General features: G+C 42.5%; 1 protein-coding gene across 3 annotated transcripts in view; it reads left to right on the top strand.

Annotated features, from left to right (window-relative positions):
• Nucleotides 1–15,681, top strand: part of ARHGAP10 (Rho GTPase activating protein 10) — a 337,781-nt gene that overhangs the window by 91,533 nt on the left and 230,567 nt on the right. The window lies entirely within an intron of this gene.

Genomic DNA, 15,681 nt, shown 5'->3' with positions numbered 1-15,681 from the left:
CCAACATGGTGAAACCCCATCTCTACAAAAATACAAAAACTAGCCAGGCATGGTGGCATGTGCCGGTGGTCCCAGCTACTCAGGAGGCTGAGGTGGGGAGGATCACTTGAGCCAGGAGGCTGAGGTTGCAGTGAGCCAAGATTGTGCCACTGCCCTCTAGCCTGGGTGACAGAGCAAGACCCTGTCTCAAAAACAAACAAAAATAACCAGCTGTCCCCCATGGGGTGCTCTTCATATGCAGTGCTATGCTGAGTGCTTTGAGTGTATGATCTCATTTAACATGCCCTCAACTGTAAATTTTGGGATTATTGAATAATATTTGCCTGCTTTTCTTTTTATTTTGCCTGCTTTTCTTAAAAAGCTTATATTACCTTCCTAACATTCTTTAATTAAACCAAATTTACAGTAGAATTGCTTCCAGATTATGACACACCATCTATTCCCACCATTTATTTCAGGCTTAAAAAAAAATACAGGCTGAACGTGGTGGCTCACACTTGTAATCCCAGCACTTTGGGAGGCCAAGGAGGGCAGATCATGAGGTCAAGACCATCCTGGCCAACATGATGAAACCCCATCTCTACTAAAATACAAAATTAGCTGGGCATGGTGGCACGAGCCTGTAGTCCCAGCTACTTGGGAGGCTGAGGCAGGAGAATTGCTTGAACCCAGGAGGTGGAGGTTGCAGTGAGCGGAGATCACACCACTGCACTCCAGCCTAGCGACAGAGCGAGACTCTGTCTCAAGACAAACAAACAAACAAAAAAAAACCAAAAAAAAACCAGATTCAGTCTTGGTGAGGTGGCTCATGCCCGTTATCCCAGCACTTTGGGAGGCTGAGGCGAGGTAGGCAGATCACCTGAGATCTGGAGTTTGAGACCAGCCTGGCCAACATGGTGAAACCCTGTCTCTATTAAAACAAAAAAAAAATTTGCCAGGTATGGTGGCGTCCACCTGTAATCCTAGCTGCTTGGGAGGCTAGGAAAGAGGATCACTTGTACCCGGGAGTTGGAGGTTGAAATAAGCCAAGATTGCGCCACTGCATTCCAGCCTTGGCAACAACAGATCAGGACTCTCAAAAAAAAAAAAAAAAAGATTTTTTCTATGTTCTTGAAAATGAGGACTATCTATCTAGAATTATGTTATAGTATAAGTGTATGAGTGAGTTCAGATGTGGTAGAAATAATACTGGGCATATTAGCTAAGTTGGTTTAGCTTGACAGCATACCAGTGTATTAATCTGTTCTTGCACTGCTATGAAGAAATACCTGAGACTGGGTAATTTATAAAGGAAAGAGGTTTGGTTGACTCACAGTTCCGCAATCCTGGGGAGACATCAGGAAACCTACAATTGTGGCAGAAGGCGTAGGAGAAGCAGATACCTTCTTCCCAAGGTGGCAGGATGGAGCAAGTGCAGGCAGGTGAAATGCCAGATGCTTACAGAACCATCAGATCTCACAAGAACTCACTATCACAAGAATAGCATGGGGGAAACCACCCCCATGATTCAAGTATCTCCACCTGGCCCTACCCTTGACACGTGGGGATTATGGAGATTACACTTTCAGGTGAGATTTGGGTGGGGACACAGGGCCGAACCATATCAGCCAGGAACTGTTCTAAGCTGTTTACCTAATACTAAGGCACTGAATTCTCACATTAGCCCTAGGAGGTAGATTCTGCTATTGTTCCCCATTTAACAGATGAGGAAACGGAGGCACATTACCTTGCCCTAGATCACATGGCATCTAGGAGGTAGAGCTGTATGTGTTAAGAAGCAGGCACTGTGGGCCGGGCGCGGTGGCTCACGCCTGTAATCCCAGCACTTTGGGAGGCCGAGGCGGGTGGATCACGAGGTCAAGAGATGGAGACCATCCTGGTCAAAATGGTGAAACCCCGTCTCTACTAAAAATACAAAAAAATTAGCTGGGCATGGTGGCGCATGCCTGTAATCCCAGCTACTCAGGAGGCTGAGGCAGAAGAATTGCCTGAACCCAGGAGGCGGAGGTTGCGGTGAGCCAAGATCGCGCCATTACACTCCAGCCTGGGTAACAAGAGCAAAACTCCGTCTCAAAAAAAAAAAAAAAAAAAAAAAAAAAAAAAAGGCAGGCACTGTGAACTGCCCACTCTCTCACTGCAGCTGGCTTCATAGGTATCACTCTAATTTTCTGGGTTGTGGCTTATAGTCGGGGTTTATGTTGGGTAGGGCTGCAGGAAGACACTGATTTGGATTTAAAAAGTGACAGAGATGTATGTCCTCAAAAAGCCCTAATATAATTTGTACTTGTTCCTAAATTTTAAGTTCATTTGTGTGTAAATATGGTAGATACTGTCGAGGGTGTGTGAAGATACTGTGGTCCCATGAGGTTTTTCTGGCACACACTGACGTATTAAATCATTATTCATGTGATCCTGTAGTCATCAATTTTTCAGCTATTTAGGAAAGACTAAATAAGATAGTGGATAAAAATTATGCCATGACGTCACTTTCTAGTACACAGGTTTGGATGTGTGCGCTGGTGAGGTGTGTGTTCTTAGTTTATGTTAATAGTATCTATTTTTTGTTCTTAAGCCTCTTGATAGTTACACTTTCCTGGCATCCTGAACATTTAGCATATACCTGTTGATCTCTTTTTATGTTCCAGTTGCTGTTGAGAATCTCAGGATGTAGGTAAAGGCAAAGAAAGCAAAGTCTCTACCTTTATGGAGGTTAGATTCTAGGCAGGGGTAGTGAGAAGTAGAAATAAACCTGTGATCCACTGGCAGACAGTGAAAATGCTGCACAACAGAATAAAGGTCAAGAAGCCAGATGGGGCGGGGCTGTAGCATGTCTGGAGTGGTGAGGTGCTGACTGCTTTTCAGCAGGGTACTGCACAAAGGCATCATCCTAGTGTCTGGAGGAAGAGAGTTCTGAGCAGGGTGGTGCTGGATTTTAGCTCTACAGATGTCAGGCTTAGTATTGTGTTTCTGTTTTAGGTTCCTTGAAATGGAGTGATGAGGTCCAAAAACTGGAGCATGATACTGGCTCCAGGCGGTGAGGAATAGACATCATCGTTCGCAGAGCTGTTAGCTGACTGACTGGTTTAATCTCCAGCTGTGAGGGAGGTTGATAGGGTCTCTGTCTTAGATGAAGTTGGGCTCTCATGCAGGGTAGGAATGAGAATAGGGTGGTGTCCGTATAATGCCATGAACTTAAGAGAGGAGTGGTGTAGTGTGACACACACAACCCATTGTGGAAACAGAAACACCTGCTAGAAAGCAGGACGCTATCCATAGCTGGGGTGGGGGCAGTGGTCGCCAATGACAACCTACCATGGAATTACAGGATACTTCCTAATGCTCTCTTCCTTTTTAGCTTGAAAAATTTCAAACACATACCAAAGTCGAGAGAAATATGCAGTGAAACTGCATGGACTCAACATGCAGCCTCAGACCAGACTCATTTCTCCTGTGCTCCTTACTCAACCTGAGCCCCTGCTCTCCCTGTTATTTTGACAGAAAGCCCAGTGTCACCTCATTTCATCTGTAACTACTTCAGTATATATCTCAAAATGCAGACACTTAAAAAAAAGCAACATCTTTATCACAATCAATAATTTCTTTTATGAGGAATTAAGTCATATTCAAGTTTTCCTGATATTCATTTAAATTCTGTCTCTCCTTTCCTCCCCTACCCCTGCCCCCAGTAACAGTTGGTCTGTTTGAATCTGAATCCAAACATGACATTAAATTGATACGTTTCCAAGTCACTTTAAATCTATAGGTTTTTCTCCCTATCCACTTTTTTCCCCTTGACAAGAATTCCTGATCCTTTTCTATTTGCCTTAGAAACTAAGGCAAATAGTACTTTTCTGGCTGGGCACAGTGGCTCATGCCTGTAATCCCAGCAGTTTGGCAGGCTGAGGTGGGTGGATCACCTGAGGTCAGGAGTTCCAGACCAGCCTGACCAACATGGAGAAACTCTGTCTGCTAAAAATACAAGAATTAGCCGGGCATGGTGGTGGGCGCTTATAATCTCAGCTACTGGGGAGGCTAAGGCAGGAGAATTGCTGGAACCCTGGCTGCAGAGTCTGCAGTGAGCCGAGATTATGCTACTGCACTCCAGCCTGGGTGACAGAGCAAGACTCCGTCTCAAAAAATAAATAAATAAATAAAAGAAATAAATAAAAATAGTACTTTCCTAACTTAGCAGTGAGTTGCAATAATGAAATTAGTAAAAGTGGAAAAGTTGGACACTTAACCCGTATTGATATTCTTTGAGTACCTCTAGTCTTAATAGTCACTGATCATTTATTTTTATTTTTATTATTTAAAAATTTTTTAAATTACACAGAACCAATAGGATGGTGAGCAAGAAAGAGAGAGAGAGAGAGAGAGAGAGAGAGAGAGAGAGAGAGAGAGAGAGAGATTGATTGATTGATTTAAGGGGAAATTTCTTTCTTTTTTATTTTTATTTATTTATTTATTTTTAAAGAAAGGAAGGTAAAGAAAGAAAGGAGAAAGAAAAGAAAAGAGAGGAAGGAAGAAAGAAAGAAAGAGGGAGAGAAAGATGGAGAGAGAATGGAAATCTTGCTCTATTGCCCGGGCTGGAATGCAGTGATATAATCATAACTCAGTGCAGCCTCAAAATTCCTCACCTCAAGCCACCCTTCCACCTCAGGCTACCCTACCAAGTATCTGAGACTACAGGCATGCACCTCTGTGCCAGGCTAATCTAAAATAAAAAACATTTTTTTTTTTTTTTTTTTTTTTTTTAGAAAACTGTTTTCTGAAGTGACTATCTTTTTTTGTATTTCCACTAGAAACATACGAGTTTTGCTCTAGTTGTCCCATATATTGACTAGCATGTTGTATTATCAGTTGTTTTATTTCAGCAATTCTAAAAGGTGTATAGTGTCTTAATTTGATTTTATTTTGCACTACCCTAATGAGCTATGATGCTGAATATCTTTTCTTTTTTTGTGTGTGATTATTTTAATTTAATATAAATTAAACATTTAATTTCTCAGTTGCACTAACTACATTTTAGAGGCTCAAAGCCCACATGTAGTTAGTGGCTATCTTATTGGATGGCACAGATTATCAAACATTTCCTTTATTGCAGAAACTTCTGCTAGACAATAGGATGCCTTAGCTAAAGTCATGAGTTCTTTCACATCAGAATTCATGGCTAATCTTCAGTAGGAATAGAGGAATTTTATAAGACTATAACATTTAGTCCTAAAGCATTCAAAGTCCAGTTTTTTCATTCCATGTTACAGTTACAAATTTCTCTAGTTTTGATTTAAAAATTAGCCGACCATATTTGCTGTCTCCCCAACTAAGCTGGAAGCCTTTTAAGAATGGGGCCACTTTTTATCCAATTTGCCAGTCTGTGTCTTTTGATTGGGGCATTTAGTCCATTTACATTTAGGGTTAATATTGATATGTGTGAATTTGATACTGCCATTTAAAGCCAGCTGGCTGTTTTGCCCATTAGTTAATGCAGATTCTTCATTATGTTGATGCTCTTTACCATTTGGTATGTTTTTGGAGTGGCTGGTACTGGTTGTTCCTTTCTATGTGTAGTGCTTCTTTCAGGAGCTCTTGTAAAGCAGGCCTGGTGGTAATTAAAATCTCTGAGTACTTGCTTGTTCACAAAGGATTTTATTTTTCCTTCACTTATGAAGCTTAGTTTGGCTGGATATGAAATTCTGGGTTGAAAGTTCTTTTCTTTAAGGATGTTGAATATTGGCCCCCATTCTCTTCTGGCTTGTAGGGTTTCTGCTGAGAGATCTGCTGTGAGTCTCATGGGCTTCTCTTTGTGGATAACCTGACCTTTCTCTCTGGCTGCCCTTAGCATTTTCTCCTTCATTTCAACCCTGGTAAATATGATGATTATGTGCCTTGGGGTTGCTCTTCTTGAGGAATATCTTTGTGGTGTTCTCTGTATTTCCTGGACTTGAATATTGGCCTGCCTTGCTAGGTTGGGGAAGTTTTCCTGGATAATACCCTGCAGAGTATTTTCCAGCTTGGATTCATTCTCTTCGTCACATTCAGGTACACCTTTCAAACGTAGATTAGGTCTTTTCATGTAGTCCCATATTTCTTGGAAACTTTGCTCATTGCTTTTTACCCTTTTTTTCTAATCTTGCCTTCTCATTTTATTTCATTGAGTTGATCTTCGACCTCTGATATCCTTTCTTCTGCTTGGTCAATTCAATGGTTAAAACTTGTGCATGCTTCGCGAAGTTCTTGTGTTGTGTTTTTCAGCTTGATCAATTCATTTATATTCCTCTCTAAGTTGTCTATTCTGGTTAGCATTTTGTCAAATCTTTTTTCAAAGTTCTTAGTTTCTTTGCATTGGGTTAGAGCATGTTCTTTTAGCTCACAGAAGTTTCTTATAGCCACCTTCTGAAACCTGATTCTGTCAATTCATCACATTCATTCTCCATCAGGCCTTGTTCCCTTGCTGATGAGGAGTTGTGATCCCTTGCAGGAGGAGAGGTATTCTGGTTTCAGATGTTTTTGGCCTTTTTGGACTGGTTTCTTCCCATCTTTGTGGATTTATCCAATTGTTGTCTTTGTAGTTGCTGACTTTCAGATTGGGTCTCTGAGTGGACGTCCAGCTTGTTGATAATGAAGTTATTTCTGTTTCTTAGTTTTCCTTCTAACAGTCTGGCACCTCTGCTGTAGGACTGCTGAGGTCCACCCCAGGCCCTGCTTGCCTGGGGATCACCTGCAGCAGCTGCAGAACAGTAAGGGTTGCTGCCAGTTTCTTCTTCTGCTATCTTTGTCCCAGAAGGATACCCACCAAATGTCAGTCTGAGCGCTCCTTTATGAGGTAACTCTTTGGGTCTATGTGGGTCAGGGAGCTCCTTGAGGAGACACTCTGTCCCTTGTAGAAGCTCAAGTGCTGAGCTGTGGGCTCTGTTGTTCATTCAGAGCTGCTGTGTGGTTTCCCGTTGCTGTGACCCACTGCACTGGCTGAGAGAGTGGCGCCGAGATTTGTGGCGCTTTTTTGCCCGGGAATCTCCTGACCTGGCTCCCTGTTTCAGTCCTTTTTTTAATCAGCTGAACAGGCGACTCTGCCTTCACGGAGTTCCATTCACCAGCTAAAAGGGCACCTAGTCTCGTGTGTTTCGTATTGAGAACCGCCACACTGGGGCGCCGGCAAAACAGCTTCGCAGGCCAGAAGAGTTGTGCTGGCGACCCGTGGGCCTCCTCCACCTGGGAATCTCCTGGTCTGTGAGTAACAAAAATCCGTCTGGAAATGCGGCGTTCACTCACTCTCTGCGCTTTCACTGGGAGCTGCAATCCTGAGCTGCTCCTAATAGGCCATCTTGGATCTCTCCCCATTTTTTTTTTTTAAAGTAGAATCACGATGGCTACCTTTGTTTCTTTAAATACCTTTGAATGCTTACTATAACCTAACTGATTCATTGCTAAAAAGTGCCTGAAACTTTTGAGTAAGAATAGATACTTGCCTCAAGAAATTTCCAGTGTGGTACTAGAGAATAAGTGATAAAGAGCTAATTAAAACAGCCTATACTAAGTGCTTCAGACAAGGAATGGGAAAAGAAAATAGAATATACACAGTGCTCTGGCGAAGATAGAGAGAGAGAGTGGCTCCCATGGAGTGAGCAGCCCCTAAGTTTGTGGTTGTTAGGAGAGGGATTATGGAAAAAGTATTTGAGCTGAGAGTTTGTGGGGTGGAGATACAGCAGAGGGTCTTTGTATAGTTTATTGAGCCCATACCCCCGGCTCTGGGACAAGGAGATAAGGAAGGCCTTTAAGCAGCTAAAATGGATGCCAGTACATTCTGAGAACTTGGAAAAGACTCTTATTTTACTTACAATTTTTACAAACCATCAACATGTTAAAAGCCACAGATTAAGAAAGGAATGCAAAATGACAGCTCTAAAATGGATGCCAGTACATTCTGAGAACTTCGAAAGACTCTTGTTTTACTTAAAATTTTTACAAACCATTAGCATGTTAAAAGCCAGAGATTAAGAAAAGAATGCAAAATGATAGCTGTAAAAAAAGAGGTAGAAGTAGTCTAAAATTGATTCAAAGGATTTAATAGTGGTCACTTAATCTTTTTTTTTTTTTTTTTTTTTTTTTTGAGATGGAGTCTTACTCTGTTGCCAGGCCAGAGTGCAGTAGTGCTGTCTCGACTCACTGCAACCTCTGCCTCCTGGGTTCAAGTGATTCTCTTGCCTCAGCCTCCTGAGTAGCTGGGACTACAGGTGCTCACCAGAACATCTGGCTAATTTTTGTATTTTAGTAGAGACGGGTTTTCACCATGTTGGCCAGGCTGGTCTCGATCTCTTAATCTCATGATCTGCCTGCCTTGGTCTCCCAAAGTGCTGGGATTACAGGCCTCAGCCACTGTGCCTGGCCCACTTAATCTTTAAAAGCAATTAGTTTAGTATTTTTTGAAATCCTAAATCGAATAATGGTGCAGCATAATATTAGTAATTGGATATTCCTAATTAAGACTGAGTCATTAAAATATTAAAACTGTATTGCCAAATATTTTAAAAAGCGTTCTGAATCCTAAGGGTAAGATGGGACTTTAGGTTTTAAGGGATAAAGTCATGTGCATGGCTGCTCAGCAATTTCTGTTGGTTTTGAGCCACCAGTTATATATGTCCATATGCTTCATCTGTGTACCTAAACAGACTGTATCAGTTATACAGTTCAACAGATATTGTGTCTGCCACGTGCCACATGCTATAAAGATAAAGATGTTAAGTCCTGTCCTTGAGTAGTGAGTCATCCATTGGAGGAGATGGCTGAAAGCATGGAATTTCCAGCATGCTTCATGGTAATCAGGTGATTGGGGAATTCAGGGAAGGCATATTGGAGAAGTGGTATCTGAGCTGAGTTGAAGGATGAGCCTTAGCTATGTCTAGTTTCCTCCTTGAGGGGAAAACTGTGGAGAATTTGAAAAGAGGGAAGGATATAATTGCATAGTCTCCTCCTTTTTCCCTACAATGTCCACCTTTGTTACTGCTAAAATGAATTGTTGGAGAGAGAAGTAGAGCAATCACCAGTCTAAGAAAAAAAAAAATCAGTGTTTCCCTGCACCCTTTAAAAAGTCAATATTGGCTTTTTTCAGGACAGTGGTTTTGTTTTGTTTTGTTTTGTTTCGTGTTTTGGAGATGGAGTTTTGCTCTTGTCGCCTAGGCTGGAGTGCAGTGGCACGATCTTGGTTCACTGCGACCTCTGACTCATGGGTTCAAGTGATTCTACTGCTTCAGCTTTCTAAGTAGCTGAGATTATAGGCGCCTGCCACAACATCCGGCTAATTTTTCTGTTTTTAGTAGAGACAGGGTTTCGCCATGTTGGGCAGGCTGGTCTCGAACTCCTGACCTCAAGTGATCTGCCTGCCTTGGCCTCCCAGAGTGCTAAAAGTACAGGAGCCACCATGCCTTGTGAGGACAGTGTTTTTGAGTAGTTTTTGCTGATAATGTTGCCACCCTTGACTTCCGAGGTGAAGAACTCAACCTGCGGAGCCAGATCGGGTATAGTTAGTGGCTGTACCTGGTGCACTCACTTCTGTGCGTGTTCTTGGAGGAAAGGGCTCTGTGGCTGTGTTGCTGCCAGAATTCCAGAAATGTTCTCTCTGGAATGGCAGGACATGTTGTACTTATCTGTGGTGGGCTGCTGTCCAGGAATCTAAGGACTTTTAAAATAGTGCTGTAGTGTTTATGTTGTTCTTTTAAAAGCCCTTCATACTGTGTTTACTTCGCTACATGTATTCTTTTATCAGATCGTTGAGTTTCATCCCTAGCCTAAAATGGTTGCTCAGCTTCTCAGGATTCTGGCAAATCAGGGCAATCGTTTGAGGCCCAGAGGTTCAGGAAAGCTGCGGGGAAGTGGGGGTACCAGAAGAGAAAAGGTGGAGCTTGCCCCATGGTGCACTAAAGGTGCCTGAGATGGAGCTGTTTGCCTCCCTCTTAACCCAAGGGGTGCTGGGCGCAGACTGGGCTGTGAAGCAGATGTGAGGAAGTGTCTTGTCCATGACCGTACCCCTTTGCCTCTTTGGGCAGGAAGGCCTTTTGCCTATGCAGACTCTTCAGGCTTTTGAGAGCTTTTGTTGTTGTTGTTGTTGTTGTTGTTGTTGTTTTGTTTGTTGGGAGTCTTGCTCTGTCGCCCAGGCTGAAGTGCAGTGGTGGGATCTTGGCCCACTGCAACCTCTGCCTTCTGGGTTTAAGTGATTATCCTGCTTCAGCCTCCTGAGTAGCTGGGACTACAGGCACCTCCACCATACCCAGCTAATTTTTGTATTTTTAGTGGAGACAGGGTTTCACGATGTTGGCCAGGCTGGTCTTGAAATCCTGACCTCACGTGATCTGCCCAGCTTGGTCTCCCAAAGTGCTTGGATTCCAGGCATGAGCCACTGTGCCTGGTTGAAACCACAATTAACTTTTGCACCAACCTAAATATATTTTTTAAAAGTGTTTCAGAGTATCACTAAAATAATATAATCGGCTAAGAATGAATCAAGTCTATTCTATATTTTAGGAGAAAATATGCTATTCTTTCTTTAGTATACCCTAGGGCACTTGTCATCAAGGTATGGCCCCTGGTCCAGCATCACTTTGGGAACATGCTGGAAGTGCACATTCTCAGGCCATCCCCAGAACTGCAGAGTCAGAAACTCTGGGGTGAATTCTCACAGCTGGTCTTTCATTAACCCCAGGTGATTCTGAAGCAGGCTGAAATCAGAGCTGCTGGCTTGGAGTGCTAGTGAAATCTTGGCTGGCAATTCTTTCCTTAGGGCTGGATCTGTCTGGAAGTTGGCTATGCTCTGAATTGTTTTGTGATGACTATGTCCCTGCCAGGAGGTTAAAATAGTGATCGTAGGCCTAAGCTTTCATCTCTCATTTCCAAAGGATTTGGGACCGTAGCTGGTTTGTGTTAATGGAACAGGTTTAGTTCCTAGGATTTTTAGTGTTACTTACTTTGCATTTAATATTGCTTGTGAGTTCTTATAGGATAAGTACCTAAGGCATTAGATGCCATTGGAAAGATTATGCCTTTAGTTTCATCTTATTATACTTATAATATTTTATATGGCATATCATACTTGTTTTAATCAGTTCTTTTACAGTTTATGTGGATTTCTGTTGGCAAGCACATTGAGAATGGGGGAAATTCATCTTGAACTTATTTGTGAAAACATTTCTGAGTTTGGTTTAAAAGTTGTCAGTGACCTAATTTTATGAAGACTTTTTCCTCCTTGGAACTGACCTTTACAATTGGACAATGTTGCTTTTTCTTACACTTCTGTTTTCCCCCCCATAAACCTGTTATTCAGTCAGATAGGGATGTTTTTGTAAAACCTGTTTTTCAGGAATGTACCTTTTGAGAGTTTAATTTTACTGACTCAGAATCCTATAGAGATTATAGTCGGGAATGACTCAAATCAAAATTCAAAAAGGAGTGAAGATTGTCTTAAGCAGGAGACCTGTCTCCTTCCTGGACCCCTTTCCCTGCAAGGCCTTGCCCTGTGACTCAGTGTCCTTTCTGTTGGTGACTCATTGTCATCTGTGGCCTCCCAGCCTTGTCATCATCAGATTCTACTTCCCTGTTGAAACTTACATTTCCTAAATTTCATATCCTTAGGGTGTATTCTCTACTTCTGAGGAATCAGCCAGCTCTGCACTGTTCTCCCTGACTGCCCCTGACATACACACACACCCACACCCACACACACACGAGACACTAGAATGTAACCAGCCCGTTCATTTAGTTGTCTAATCCAGAGGAGTGATTCCATTATTGGGAATTTGTGCAGCTGAGTCTACTGTTTTACTAGGAAAATATTTTGGGATGAGCCAGGGCACCCAGGATCAGTCTTTAGACCATGTCATAAAAATACTGCATGTTGTAGTCTTGGCTCTGAAAACAAAGAACTGAAGACAACTTAGGAAACTTATATTTGACCACTTAATTTAAAAAGGGAATTGGAGCCCATTGAGGGTGGAGTTACTTGATCTCCATCACTAAATAAGTTCGTGGAAGAGATAAAAATAGAATCTTTCTCATTATGGTATCCTAAAGACATGATGCCTTGCCTTTTTCTCTTCGTAAGACATAATATTTTTCCTTCTATATTTGAACATTAGTGAAATGCATGTGTATCTTGTCGTTGCTGTCCATTAGGCAGCAGTCACAAAAGGGACATGAGGTTACTCCTCCTTTACTCTTTGGACAACTGTAACTCCTCAGTATTTCAGTCTACAGGCCACTTAAGACATATGAATCCTGGTGGTGGTTTGAAAAACCTTTCATTGAGACCTGGTTAGGTCAAGGAAGTGCTGGTATCAGTATCCAAAGAGCGGATGCCTGCCATCAACTTGGAAACAAGAATGGAGCTCCTTAAGAACAACCCTTAAGGAAATAATGCATCTCTAGTATTCTCAGTGGCACAGGGGAAAAATGTGTGATAATATGGTTTGGCTCTGTGTCCTCACTCAAATCTCACACCAAATTGTAATTCCTATGTGTTGAGGGAGGGACCTGATGGGAGGCGATTGTGTCATGGGGGTGGTTTTCCCCGTGCTGTTCTTGTTATAGTGAGGGAGTTCTCGCGAGATCTGATGGTTTAAAAGTGGCTGTTTCCCCTGAACTTGGTCTCTGTCTGTCCTGCCACCTTGTATGACATGCCCTGCTTCCCTTTCACCTTGTGCCATGATTGTAAGTTTCCTGAGGCCTCCCCAGCCATGTGGAACTGTGAGACAATTAAACCTCTTTTGTTTATAAATTACCCAGTCTCAGGTAGTAACTTCATAGCAGTGTGAAACAGACTAATACATGTGGGGAAAACCAGATTTTGATGACTGAGATGAAAAGTGATTCAGAGGACTTGGACTCTGAGGAAGTTTTAGAAATATCTTAATAAATGTAGTTGACTTACTTTTTTTTTTTTGATTTGTGCAGGAGAGGGATATATGATGAAAACAGACCTTTCAAAGAGCTTTTTCAATATGTATAAAAGTGCAAGGTGTTAAGCTATTATTTCAAGATTTAATTAGCAGAATTTTTTTTCTTTAAGATGGGGTTTCATTGTTGCCCAGGCTGGAGTGTAATGGAATGATCTCAGCTCGCTGCAGCCTCTGCCTTCTAGCTTCAAGCAGTTCTCCTGCCTCAGCCTCCCGAGTAGCTGGGATTACAGGTGTAATGCCACCACCCCTGGCTAATTTTGTATTTTAAGTAGAGACGGGGTTTCTCCATTTTGGTCAGGCTGATCATGAACTCCCAATCTCAGATGATCGGCCCACCTTGGCCTCCCAAAGTGCTGGGATTACAGGCATAAGCCACCACGCCCAGCCCTGCAGGATTTTTTTGGGGGGTAGGATATAAAATAATGGAGGGTTTTAACAGTTGGTGGTGATTTGATTCAATTACATATATATTAAGTTGGTGGTGGAGATTGTGTTAGAGATTCAAGGAAGTGCCAGTGTAGGGGGAAAATATGGTCTCCAAGCTGTGGCAGCTATGGGGCACCTCCCAGATACAGGGAGGAGGAGTGAAATTGACTGTCAGGCCCATCTGGTTCCATTGTGTTAGTGTGAAAACCATGCCTCCCACATTCTGCTTGTCTTTGTCTGTTTTCTGTTGCTTATAACAGAATACCTGAAACTGGATAAATAAAAGGAATTTGTTTCTTACAGTTAATGGAGGCTGAGAATTCCAAGGTTGGAGGAGGGGGGCCCATCTGGTGAGGGCCTTACTGATGGTGTGGACTCTGCAGAGTCCTAAGGCAATGAAGTATATACCACATGGTGAGGGGCTGAGCTAATTCAGGTCTCTCTTCCTCTTGCTTTCTATAAAGCCACATGTCCACTCCTGTGATAACCTCATTAATCCATTAACTCATTAGGCTGGGAATGAGGGCTTACACCTATAATCCCAGAACGTTGAGAGGCTGAGGCTTGAGGATTGCTTAAGCCCAGGATTTCAAGACCAGTCTGGGCAATATAATGAGACCTCGTTTCTATGGGGGAGGGGGAGCAGGCAGGGGAGAGGGAAGCCAAGTATGGTGGCACATGCCTGTAAGCCCAGCTACTTGAGAGGCTGAGATGGAGGATTGCTTGAGGCTGCAAAGAGCCATTATTCTGCCTCTATACTCTAGAGTCTGGGTGACACAGTGCGGCCCCCATCTCAAAGAAACTAATAAAATTAACCCATTGATCCATTAATTCATCAGTGGATGAATCCATTCATCTTTTAAGGCCCTACCTCTCAGTAATGCCAGATTGAGGATTAAGTTTTGACTTGTTTGAATGTCCCCGATCTTCTGATGGCATCCTTGCCAGACTTTCCCCCAAATGGCACTGCAGCCTAACACACACCTCCCGGCCTGCCTGTCTTCCCTGTCTCCTTCCCCTGGCTCAGACTGCATCACTGTCTGATGGCCCCGCCAGTCTTCCCTGACTCCCTCCCCGTTTTTTTCCCACACACATTTCCCCTTGTAAATTTCTTGTGTGTCTCATCCTGTCTTGGTGTCTGCTTCTTAGAGGACCTGGACTAACACAAAAATAGACCATTTTGAATAAAAGATTTGGGGTATTCAGCATGGTCATTCATCGGTTGCTATTATCATGTAAGCAGAAAATGTTACTTTCATGTAGAAATGCTGTTCTTTAAATATATAAGAGAATCCCACTTCATTTATACAACAAATATTTTGAGTCACTACTATGAGCTTATTCCGTGTTCTCACACCTGAGGATTCATCGAGGAAACTCTTGTCCAGAGTGCTCAGCTAGTGGTCACCTGGTAGAGAATGAGTTCCCAAGAGTCTTTCAACCCTGCACCCCTCCTTTTTGCTATTGGCTGCCACTTTTTTTTCTTAGCCCATCCATCACAGGTGGGCTGGAAATAAAAACTTTTGTCATTGATCAAAGCTGTTATTTTCTGAATGTTTCTTTTTTGAGAAGGAGTCTGGCTCTGTCGCCCAGGCTGGAGTGCAGCGGCAGGATCTTGGCTCACTGTGGCCTCTGCCTCCCAGGTTCCAGTGATTCTCCCTGCCTCAGCTTCCCTCAGTAGCTGGGATTACAGGCATGTGCCACCACCATGCCTGGCTACATTTTGTATTTTTAGTAGAGACAAGTTTTCACCATTTGGCCAGGATGATCTCAAGCTCCTGACCTCGGGTGATCTGCCTGCCTCAGCCTCCCAAAGTGCTGAGATTACAGACGTGAGCCACTGCGCCCTGCCTATTTTATTTTCTTGATTCAGCAGTTTATTGCCTTAGTTTGCACGAGGTTCCATTTCTAGCTGTGCCACTGAGTCATATCATTCACTTCAGAAACTAAAATTTCCTCTTATGTAAAACCAAAAAAGAATTTAAATTCTATCTCATGAAACTTTCATTTCTATGGGATTATAATTTTCTTTCATAATGTTCTGCCCAAGTATTTATTTTGTTTAAAATATCGAGGCAAGGTTCTTAGTGTCCTTAGGCACAGAGGGAAGGAAGATCAAGGTTCAACATCTGCACATCCTTATTAGGGAAACTCATTCCTTAAATACTAAGTAGCTTTTGTTTTAAGATTCTCATTTTTTTTCTAAGTGTACCTAAAAACAAATCTTTACAGGTAGAGTGTATGTGATTTAAATAATCTGAGTAAAATTTCTACTTTCTTTTTTCAGTTAATGTCCTTCAGAATGGATGATAGC

Source organism: Saimiri boliviensis, chromosome 3 (genome assembly GCF_048565385.1).
Source record: "Saimiri boliviensis isolate mSaiBol1 chromosome 3, mSaiBol1.pri, whole genome shotgun sequence".
Taxonomy (NCBI): Eukaryota; Metazoa; Chordata; class Mammalia; order Primates; family Cebidae; genus Saimiri; species Saimiri boliviensis.
Note: the sequence above shows the minus strand (reverse complement) of the source record. Positions and strands in the feature narration are given on the sequence as shown.